Here is a 10,987-nt window from a genome sequence, read left to right as displayed (position 1 = left end):
ATTATGACCCTTCCCCCACTTACTCCCCCCTACCCCGTCCACAGGGTTAGCTCCCACGGGCCCCTGTGGCTCATGACACCATTGAGTCAAACCAGCAGGATCTCTTTTACTTACTTATATTGTTTGACTGACTAAGGCGGGCTTGCCTATGGAGCCCAGGCTAGCCTGGAACGCAGAGTGCAGACTAAAGGCCTGCGCCCACCCGCAACACTCACTGTCTGAGGGACATTGGACGGCAAGACATGTCTTCCCGTGCTTCAGTTTCCCTCAGTCAGAAGCCATCCTCATCCCAGATGTGACCTAATCCTGAATGCAAACCTCTCTCCCACGGAGCTAGGGGCCACTTTACCTGGGGGCATCCAGGTTACGGAACACTCCGGGACTGCTTTCGCTGTTGTATGGAGTAGTAAATCCTGCACACACCGCAGCTGGGCACCCGCGTTCCACCCAGCTGAGGACCCCAACCAGAGGGACAGCCCGGGTGTTAGGATTTGAACTCTGACCCGAGGTTACATGGACGTCTGGACTTCCTGAGGGGTTGGGCAGGCTCCCTGTGGTCCTCAGGCTGAGACCTCACCCGTGACCTATGCAGCCTCTTTGCTGTCCCCCGCAAATCAGTTAAGACACAATTTCTGTGAAGAAACTGAGGCCTGCGTGGCAGGGGACTGGGACAGACCCGGGTCTACTCCTTGACCTATAATCCGTTCATCGGACAAACACTGAGCGCCAACCGTCTGTGTCCTTGGTCCCGGAGGCCTGCCAAGGTGACCAATGGCTGCAGAAACCCAAGGGCTCTGTGACCGCCTGGGGCGGGGGGGGGGGGGGGAGTTGCAGGGCCCGGTGCGGTACGGGGAAGGCCGGTCCCCAGGGAGACCTGTCTGAACAAAGGCCCCTGGTCATGAATGCCGCCTCTTTCACAGACAGGACAGGGAGGTCAAGTGGCCCTCCCCCACCGGCTCCGGCCGGTCTCGGCGCTGACCTGATGGCCATGGGGACTCAGGGAGGAGGGACCTCGCCTGAAGCCTCCAGAGCCAGCAACTGCAACCCTTCCCTCAGCTGTGGGGCAGACCCCGACCCCAGGGCCTCAGTTTCCCCAGCCTAGGCAGCGCTGCGCTCCCGCCTATTCCGGGCTCTGAGATTCCAGTGCGGATTTTGGGGACGCCCGAGGCTGCCGACACCTTCTTTCCAGCTTTCCTGGTTGCGGCCCAGGGGTGCGAGGGATCCGGAGAGACCCTAAGAGGGACTGTCGGTCTCGGAGACACTGAATCGGAAGCCTGGGTCCAGGGACAGCGAAGACCCGCTCCAAACTCCGCGCGCCCCCGCTCACTCCTCTCCTCCCCAGTTTGCTGTGTGACGCCAAGCAGCACCCTGACCCTCTCTGGGTCCATTTGGAACTGGACAACCAACTTGCAACGGACCACCTGGGTCCCTATCCAGGCAGTCCCCTGCCTCAGTTTCCCCCTCTATGAGAGGCACACTTGGTGCCCAAGCTTGGGGTGGTGGGAGGGTCATAGTTGCTCCACCGCACTCGGTGTCACCCCGGATCCGGGCTGTGACCAGGGAATCCCCCCGGGGCTGTTCAAAGGCCAGTTGCGATTGGCTGAGGCCTCTCGTGACGTCAGGCCCTCCCTGACGCCCCCTCCCCCAGAAGGCACGTGGGGGGCGACGGCCGCGGGGGAGGGGCTCGGGTCGGGGAGATTGGGGTGTCCCCCCCCAGCCTGAGGTAGCAGCTGAGAGGCGCAGACGCGAGTGTGCGCGTCCTTCAGTCCCCTCGGCCCCCCCACCCGGGGCTGCAGCTGCTCGGGCGACAGATGCACCGCTCAGTCCTCCCAGCTGGTCCCAGAACTCACGCGGCCCGGGTGGGGGAGGGTTGCGGCTGGTTCCGACCCTTCCTTGCCCCTGTCCTTTGACCCCTGGGACGGGGTCCTCTCGGGGACCCTCCCTTAAACTCCAGGATCCCCCTAGGCTTCTTTCAGTATTGGGTGACCGGTTGGGGTGTGGGCACCAGCAACCTCAGGAAAGGCACAAAATGCGGCCAACAAATAACAAGACAATCCCCTGGGGTGGACAGCTTCCTGATGAAGACAGGGGTCTGTATTAGGCACCTGCTGCATGCAGCTCCAGGAACCCCCGAGTGCAGCTATCGCTACACCCTGAGTGAGGAAATTGAGGCCCGGACCCTGGGGTGCGGATCGAACCCTGTCTGTTGAGAGTGGTGTTCTTGGGGCTCTGTTTGGCACGTGGGCTGGCCCTCTCTGTACCCCTTCTTCCCTGCAGACCCAGCTCCTGCCCCCCTCTCCTCTGCCCCTTGCTGAGCCCCGGGTCTGTCATGTGTCCTGGTAAACAGGGGAGTTATGATGTCAGGACCTGCCTTCTTGCATTGAGGGGGAAACTGAGGCCCAGCTGGCTCTGGAGTGAACTCCAAACTTCTGACTTTCCCCACCATTGAAGCAAAGCAACTAAGGGACCTTCTTGCCAAAAACCGGGGGAGGTATCCAGTGAGACAACGATTGCAGGAGCACTTACTGAGCGCCCACTGTGTGCACGTGTGAATATCGCTGAGATGCATCTTATTGAGCACCTACGGTGTACACCACAGCCCAGGTGCTTTGTTCCCTCTGATAACCCAGGACACTGACTGAATGTCCCCAGTGTGCACAGGATTCGGATAGCCTTGTGTGCACCTCTTGAACAACTGCTGTGGCAACACAACTCAGGCTTTTGCACACTGGGGTGATTATTCTGGATCCCCTACTGTATATGTGGCACAAAACCCTGGGTGCTTTGCACAGTTGTAACGGCAGGATTCGAACCCAGGACAGAGGCCCTGGTTGGTCTGAGTCTTCCGGTTTGGAGAGAGGATGTGTGTGAGGCTGGGCTGTGTGGAGCCAGAACTGCCCTGCCAGAGCCCCAAGACCCTCTTCCCCCATATCTCTTTATCCCACCAGTTCCTGCCCCCCAGCAGCTCAGCAGGGCTCTCCAGAAGAAAGTGATCACTGCATTTCCTACTCTAGCCAGCAAAGTCCCCAGAAAGGCCTAGTACTGCCCTGGGTGGTCCTCACCCTCCAGGCCTTCATTTGCATATGCAAATGAGGCAAGAGGCATTCTGGTCCCCAGTTCTAAAAGAGAAGAGAGACACCCTGATGAAGCCATCTCAAACTCTCCAGGACCCATCTTCGCTCTGCTCTGGGAGGGAGAATCACCGCCATTCGTGTGGCTGCATCCTGCCTCAAGGCCTTGGCACACATGGTGTGGAGACAGAGTGGTTAGAAGCAAGCAGGGCAGAGTCTGCAGCTCACAGAGACTGCAATCCAAACTCAGCCTTTGCCTCCAGGGGGACTGACTGGCAAGAAGTCATTGCTGAAGATGCCCAGCACACAGTAGGTGCTCAATTTGAGATTCAGTTTTCCACCTCTATTTCTCTGGGGCTGAGGGAGGAGCTCAGCCACAGAAATATTACATAGTCAGGAAAAACACGGGATGCTGACGCGGCCCTGACATGGACGGCCTGGCAGGATCCTGCTCCCGGGGAGTCGACAGCGGGAGGGGCTAGCAGCAGGCTGGAGAAGGCGAGATGTGGGGAAATGGAACATTCTGGAGATGGTGGTAGGGACTGCCACACAGGTGTGGATGAGCTAGGCGCTGAGAAGTTAGTAACCTGGTAAGATGCGTGTGATGGATGGGGGGGGGGCTGCTTCAAACAGGGTGCGGATGCTAATGACCTCACCGTGTGGCACCTGCCACCAGGCCCGCGTGGGTCACACTGACATCAGCATGTGTCGGACTCACGTACCTCCGCACACCCCAGTTACCAGCTAACTTGAGTGTGCACCTACTGTGTGCTGGGCACATGCTGTCCCGGCAGAGCTCAGGCACCATCTGCTCCATGCACATTTATTGAGCACCTTCTGGATGCAGCAGAGGACACAGGGTGAAGATCTCCAGCTTCAAGGTCCTGACATTCCAGGGAGACAGACACGAGGAACCAAGAGGTCCATCCTGGGCTGTGTGGCAGAGTGGGGAGGAGGAGGAGGAGGAAGAGGGATGGGCAGGGAGGGGCAGGGTGGACAGACTTTAGGTGGTCCCAGCAGGTCACACTGAGAGAATAAATAAGCAGAGACCAATAAGAACTGAAAGTGGCTGAGACTGGGTGCAACCGTGCAAAGGCCTGAGGCCTGAGGAGCCTGTGATCGGCTCACAGGAGGCTCTACTCTCTCATCCCTCCCAGGCCTCACCATCCAGAACCTCAGGAAAGACCTGACCCCACACTGCAGTCTCATGGCCCAGGGCCGGCCTGGTCCAGGTCGAGAGGGATTTAGCACACACTAGGAACAGGTGGGGTACCCCTCCTCCCTGGGCTGCTGGAGCCTGGAGTCACCCCCATTGTGGCAGATCCTGGACTTGTAGGAATAAGGGGGAGAAGCTGGAATCCTCAACACGCCCTCAGCCACCACCACAGTCAGCAGATCCCCAGAGCCCTTGGCCTGCGGCAGACTGAGGCCTGGGAGGCCTGGGTCCCCTAGGCACACAAGTGTGCCCTCCAAACACATATGGCTAATTTGCATTAAACTTGCATAATTAGCATATTTATTACACGGGTCCACAGGAGGGGGAGGAGCCTACACGCCAACCTGAGTCTGCAGGAGGGAAAACTGAGGCTCAAGATAGGGAGAAAGACGCAGGACATACGAGAAAGACTGGTAAGGATCACTCCTTCTGGAGAGAAGTGCAGCCTCTGGGTCCAAAGAAACCCCCGGGGAGGGAGGGGAGGTCATTCCAGGCAGAAGGCCTCACAAAGGCCTGGGGTCAGGGGAGGAGGCTGTGTGAAGGCCCCAGAGCAGGGGACCACTGAGGCAGGGGACACAGCTGTGTAAAGGTGAGGGAAGATTCCAAAGGACTGAAGATTTTTTGTCCTCATAGGTGGCCAGCAGGAGGAGGAAAAAGCAGAGGAGGGGGTGCGCTCTTAGGAGAAACTGAGCCACTGTCCATTGCCTGCTTTGCAGCAGGGATCCCTGGGGCAGGGGTGCGGAGCTGGGAGCCCAGGAGCCTGGAGGGGGGAGTCAGCTCCTCCACGTTGTATTTATAGATTCCCTTTGATGTCCCCACCGTTCAGGGCTGACCTGGTTATCGGCAGCTGCGGGAAGGAGGAAAGGAGGAAGGTTCTGGAAGCTACTGCTCAGAGGAGAGGAGGAAACGAGACAGGGAGGGAGGCCGGGAGCACCCAAGGAAGGGGCGTGGGACCAGCCTCAGTTTCCCCCTGAGCAGTATGGTTTCTGCACACTATTTTTCTTTGTTTCTTTGAGACAGGGTTTCTCTCTGTAGACCAGCGAGGGATGTCCTGGAATTCACGGTGTAGACCACACTGGCCTTGAACTCAGAGATCCTCCTGCCTCTGCCTCCTGAAGTTGGGTTAAAGGCCTGTGCTACAGCCACGATTTTAATGAGGTTCTTGTGCATATGCCGCCCTGAGGCCATGTCTGTCCAGGAGTCGGTTGCCTCCTTCCCAGTGGGCTGAACTCAGGTTGGGGCTTCCCGGAAAGTGCCCTCACCAGCCCGTATACAGATTCTAACACAGGATTAACCCCAGGGTGAACTCTGCCTCCCCATGGCATGGGAGCGAACCCAGAGCCTTGTACACACTGGCTCTGCCTACTGTGCCTCACTTCTGCCCTTAGCTTCACATCTTAGCTAGATCTTAGGGTTGTGACATCAGCCTTTGACGTCATCAGAAAGGACCACATCACCACCAGGAAGCTTTTGTTGCCCCCAGCAGCCCCTGAAGTGCTTTGTGACCTTGGGTCAATTGCTCAACCTTTCTGGGCCCTGATTTCCTCAGGCTATGATTTTCTTATAAAAAAGGACTTCTATATCCCTTGACCTCACTTGGCTCTCATGCAGGGAATTTGATGATTCAGGCCTTGGGTTCCCAGCACCAGGGAGGTGGAGGCAGAGGGACGGTCCTGTCCCTGTGCTTTAGTGGCTGCAGCAGTAGAGAAAAGCTCAGCTTAAAAGAAGAAGTTTATAGGGGAATCAGGGAACGTCCCACCCCATCCTTGCCCGTCACTGATGACACACTTTTGTTAGTATATCGTGGGCGACCAGAGAGGTCAAGTCCATTTCTCAGGGCCACACAGCCGGGAAGACCTAAAGGCTAGGAGCTCAAGCCAGGTCCCGCGAGCACCAGGAATGAAGTTGGGCACTCTGTGGGGTCAAGTGGCCGGCGTCGGGCCTCTGAGGACCTGGCTGGCGCCAGGCTCCAGGGTTAAGCCCCTGTGGCAGCTGAACTTCCGTGGACTTGTAACTCCCAAATCCCTGGAAGTGCAGCACCAGGTGTTCCGGAACAGTCTCTCAGGCTTGACAGGCCGCCGCACACGCGGAGGGACAGCTGCTGGGTAGGGTGGCCCCAGGGAGGGGGCACTGCAGGCCACAAGCCCCCTCGAACACCTGCCCCCAGACTCCTTGTCCCTACTCACCCCTGGAAAATCAGTTCTGGTGTCAACATTTGTGGAGCATTTATGGAGCACCTAATGTATGCCTGGTACCCAGCAGAGCCCCCCCCCTTTTCTAATGCATCATGGGTGAGTGTGTGTGTGTGTGTGTGTGTGTGTGTGTGTGTGTGTGTGTGTGTCTGTGTGAGGCTTGGAACTCACCATGTAGGCCAGGCTGGGTTGCAAGCGGGACCTCTCTGTCTCTATCCCCGTCCCCTCCCCCCATTCCCGGCCATGAGATTCCAGGCCCCCACTGCACTCAGGATGTGTTCTGGGGCTAGGACTGGGATCCTCATCTTGCACCGCCTTTTGCCAGCAGAGCCACCTCTCTAGCTCCCCGTGGACACTTCTGCTGTGCTGAACCCCCATTTGCACGTGTAGCTAAGTAAGGCCTAGAGAACAGCAAACAGCAAAGTCAGAACGGAGCTGGGCTTCACCTGCCCCAGGGCCTTCGCTCTTCCGTTCTTTGCAGGTCCCTGACACTTTGAGCCCTCATGTTAGGTAGGAAGATTTGCGGGGCCCACCAGCTCTCCTCATGGTGTTCCTGTCCTCCCAGGCCCCATTTACTCCATCCCCATCAAGAGGCACAGACCTCCGAAGTGACCTCCCAAGTGACCTTAAGGAGCTTGGGGGCCACTCGGGACCTGAGGATGAGGACAAGGGGTCCCTGAAGAGGTTGACTAGGTCATGCCCCACTCCGCAGAAGCAATGTTGTAGGGGCTTCCCAAAGCTTTGATTGTTCACAAAGCAGTCACCTGCAGAACGGTGATGTGGGAGGGGCCTCCGCCAGAGGCGGGTCCGTTAAAGGAGGCGTAGTCCGTGAGGGGCAGGGAAGGAGGAACTTCTTGGAGGCCTGCCCCGGACGGGGTTCTGAGGAGGGGTAGCGGTTGGGGTGGGGCTCCCCAGAGACCGATGGAAGAATAGGAGAACAGAGCGGACCACGTCACCCCGCGCTGTAACCATCCCAGGCCTCAGGGTCTCCCCACCGTGCAGGTCAGCTGCGGCCGTATTTATAGTGTGTGTCCCTTCCGATGACCGGGACCCACCGCACCTGTCCCCGCACGCGGGGTGGTGGGGAGAGAAACAGCCGGGCTCCTCCCGCCCCTCCTCCCTCGCCCACCAGCCCTGGGACTTTTCCCAGGCCCCCTGAGGCCCCCTAGTGTCGCCAGTCCCCCCCCCCCCGCCCTTCCGGACCTAACACATTGTCCCCAACCCGGGGTCCCGGAGTCTGGGCGGGGTGGGGGCTGCAGCCTGTGGTGGGGGCTGCCTGCTGCTCGCGGTCTCTGGGCAACGCTGGCTCGCAACGACCCGGCCCACAGAGACTGCGCTGTTCCCGGGCAGGGGACAGAAAGCTGGAGGTGACGGGGTGACAGCCTGGGATGCCAGGGGTGCCAGAGTAGAGTCTGAGTGCTCCAGGTTGTGGATAGGTTGGTGATGAGGCCATGGGAATCCTCCCCCATGCCCATCTGTCCCCACTGAGTCCCTAGCTCTGACAACTTCCTGTCCTCCAGGCCAGCCTTGTCTCAGCACCACTGCCAAGCAGTCTGCCTCTCAACCCACTTCACGGATCTGAAAACCAAGGCCTAGGAATGGTGGCACACACCCATCATCCCAGCTTTCAGGGGACAGGGGCAAAAGCGTTGAGTCAGAAGTCACCCTGGGCTGGGTTGCGTGCATATTGAAGGAGTAAGAGGCCACATTTTGGGGACTCCGGTTAGACACTGACCTCTGCTGCTTTCTCATGGGGTTATCCAATTGCCCCTGAGCCTCGGTTTCCTCTGGTATAGCAGGAGCTATGGTTCCCACAGGAGGTGCAGTCAAGAAAGTTAGGTTAGCTGGGGCAGACTCTGAGTAGGGAGTGTAGACTCTGTGCCCACAAAATCCTGGGTTCTGTCCCCCAGCTTCATGGACAGGCATGACAACCCAGGCCTGCCTCTCATCCCAGCACTCTGGAGGCAACGGTCAACCCTAGCTGCAGAGTGAGGTGAGGCCACCCCAAACTTCGTGAGATCCTGGCTGAGAAAGCCGCAGAGCTATAGAGGTCACTAGGGTGAAGACTCCCGTGTCTCAGCTGACAGCTGGCCAGGCTAGATGGATTCTCTGCCTCAGTTTCCCTGTCATTAAAATGCATGCTAGAACTGTCCCTGTTTGGACAGGCCATGGTGATGACAGAGGACCAATGCTTCCAGCCACTCTCCACCAGGCAGAGCGGCCTTCCCAAAGCACCTGTTTGTTCCACTCTTGTCAAAGGGGCCCTTCTCACTGGGCACCCAGAGGCTCTGAGGATGCCATGCCTCAAGACGCAGTAAGGACTCAGTGTAATGACATCTGCTTGACCACCTTCTTCCTGAGAATGACACAGTGGGCCCCTTACCTGTCCCATCTCTTAAGTTCTCATTGCATGGACCACTACAGAAACCAGTGATAGGTTTTCAGACCCATTGGTCAAATACCAATAAACAATTAATCTATACAACTGACCCCCAAAGAGTCTGTCCCCTCTCCCGACTCACACTGGGAGTAAGAGCAGGTTTCACACGCAGGTTGGACTCCAATGGCTACTCTTCCTGCCTTAGAAACGGCAAATGGTTAACAGGAGCTGAACTGGGCTCAGCTCCTCCACTGAGGCCAGGAATTGGGGGCCATCAGACTGGACAGGGTCAAGGTCACACAGCAAGCAAGAAGGATGGGCATGGGGTCATCTGCTTCTGAGGGAAAAGACAAGGGTGTGGGAAGAGCTGTAGGTGGGTGGACAAAAGGAAGGATAGAAGGGTGGATAGATGGGTGGATGGATGGATGAATGAGTGGGTGGGTGGATGGATGGATGGATGGGTGGGTGGGTGGATGGTTGAGTGGGTGGGTGGATGGATGGGTGTGTGGGTGGATGGGTGGATGGATGAGTGGGTGGATGGATGGGTGGATGGATGGGTGGGTGGGTAGGTGGGTGGATGGATGGGTGGATGGATGGGTGGGTGGATGAGTGGATGGATGGGTGGATGGATGGGTGGGTGGGTAGGTGGGTGGATGGATGGATGGGTGGATGGATGGGTGGGTGGGTGGATGGTTGAGTGGGTGGGTGGATGGATGGATGGATGGATGGATGGGTGGATGGATGGGTGGGTGGGTGGATGGATGAGTGGGTGGGTGGATGGATGGGTGTGTGGGTGGATGGGTGGATGGATGAGTGGGTGGATGGGTGGATGGATGGGTGGATGGATGGGTGGGTGGGTAGGTGGGTGGATGGATGGGTGGATGGATGAGTGGATGGATGGGTGGATGGGTGGATGGGTGGGTGGATGGATGGGTGGATGGATGGGTGGATGGATGGGTGGGTGGGTAGGTGGGTGGATGGATGAGTGGATGGATAGATGTATGTATGTATGTATGTATGGATGGATGGATGGATGTAGGGAGGGTGGGTGGATGAGTGCATGGGTTGATGGATGGGTGAATGCATGATGGATGCTTGTGGATATCTTTGTGTGTTTTCATGTAAGGGTATTTCACTGTGTTGGTTTACATTCCGTGTAGGGTGCATTTAATTTGGTGCAGTGTCTCAGGAGGTTCCCTGAAGCTGGTACAGCCCCCACATACTGCCCTCATGGTGATGGTTTCTTCCAGACAAAGCTGTCTGTATTGGGCCTTGAGCAGAGTTCCCCACAGCCCCCAGTAGCTTCTCTTTCAACGAGTGCTCATCTTAAATCTATCTCCCCAGTGCCACCCAGTGGCTCAGGGACCTGACTGAGTTCACAGGAGATGCAAACTCTCTCCGCTTGGCTGAAGCTTGCGAGTCAGAGCCTCTAGGACATGGTGGGGATCAGTATGCACTAGCCTGCGGTGGATGCTGCCCTTAGCACAGTAAACCATGGTGTTTACTGTGCAGAGACAACCCCAAGTGACTTCTGCAATGAACTCAGGTGGTAAGGGCCATTTCCCTGGATCAGTCTATGAACCTCATTCAAGCGGATTCTAGAAACAGGAGATGGGGGAGCCCATGCTTGGTAGATGTTTGTTTATCTGGTCAACCTGCTACAAGTCAAAGTCATGTAGGAAATGGGGGACATCAATGAAGTGAATGCTTCCAGCAGATTGGCTTACGTAGCAATTTCTTGATTGATGATTGACAGGGAGGGTCTAGCTATTGTGGGTGGTGCCATCCCTGGGCTGGTGGTCCTGGGTTCTAAAAGAAAGCAGGCTGAACAAGCCAAGGGGAGCAAGCCAGCGTCTGCACGGGCTCCCTCCTCCAGGTTCCTGCCCTGTGAGTTCCTGTCCTGACTTCCCTCAGTGACAACTGGTGTGACTGCAGAGCTGTAAGGGGAAATAAACCCTTTCCTGCTCACGCTGCTTTAGTCATGATGTTTACTACATCAACAGAAAGCCATTGAGATCAGAAGTTAGACAGCCAGTGTGGACATGTAACTTAGCTCTTACACACGAAGTTGATTCCTGGGCGTGGCCACTGCGGATGATCCAGGACTGATAGAAGACTTTTAAAGAAA

This window comes from Microtus pennsylvanicus, chromosome 12 (genome assembly GCF_037038515.1).
Source record: "Microtus pennsylvanicus isolate mMicPen1 chromosome 12, mMicPen1.hap1, whole genome shotgun sequence".
Taxonomy (NCBI): Eukaryota; Metazoa; Chordata; class Mammalia; order Rodentia; family Cricetidae; genus Microtus; species Microtus pennsylvanicus.
The sequence above is the reverse complement of the archived record's forward strand: the minus strand, read 5'-3'. Positions refer to the sequence as shown.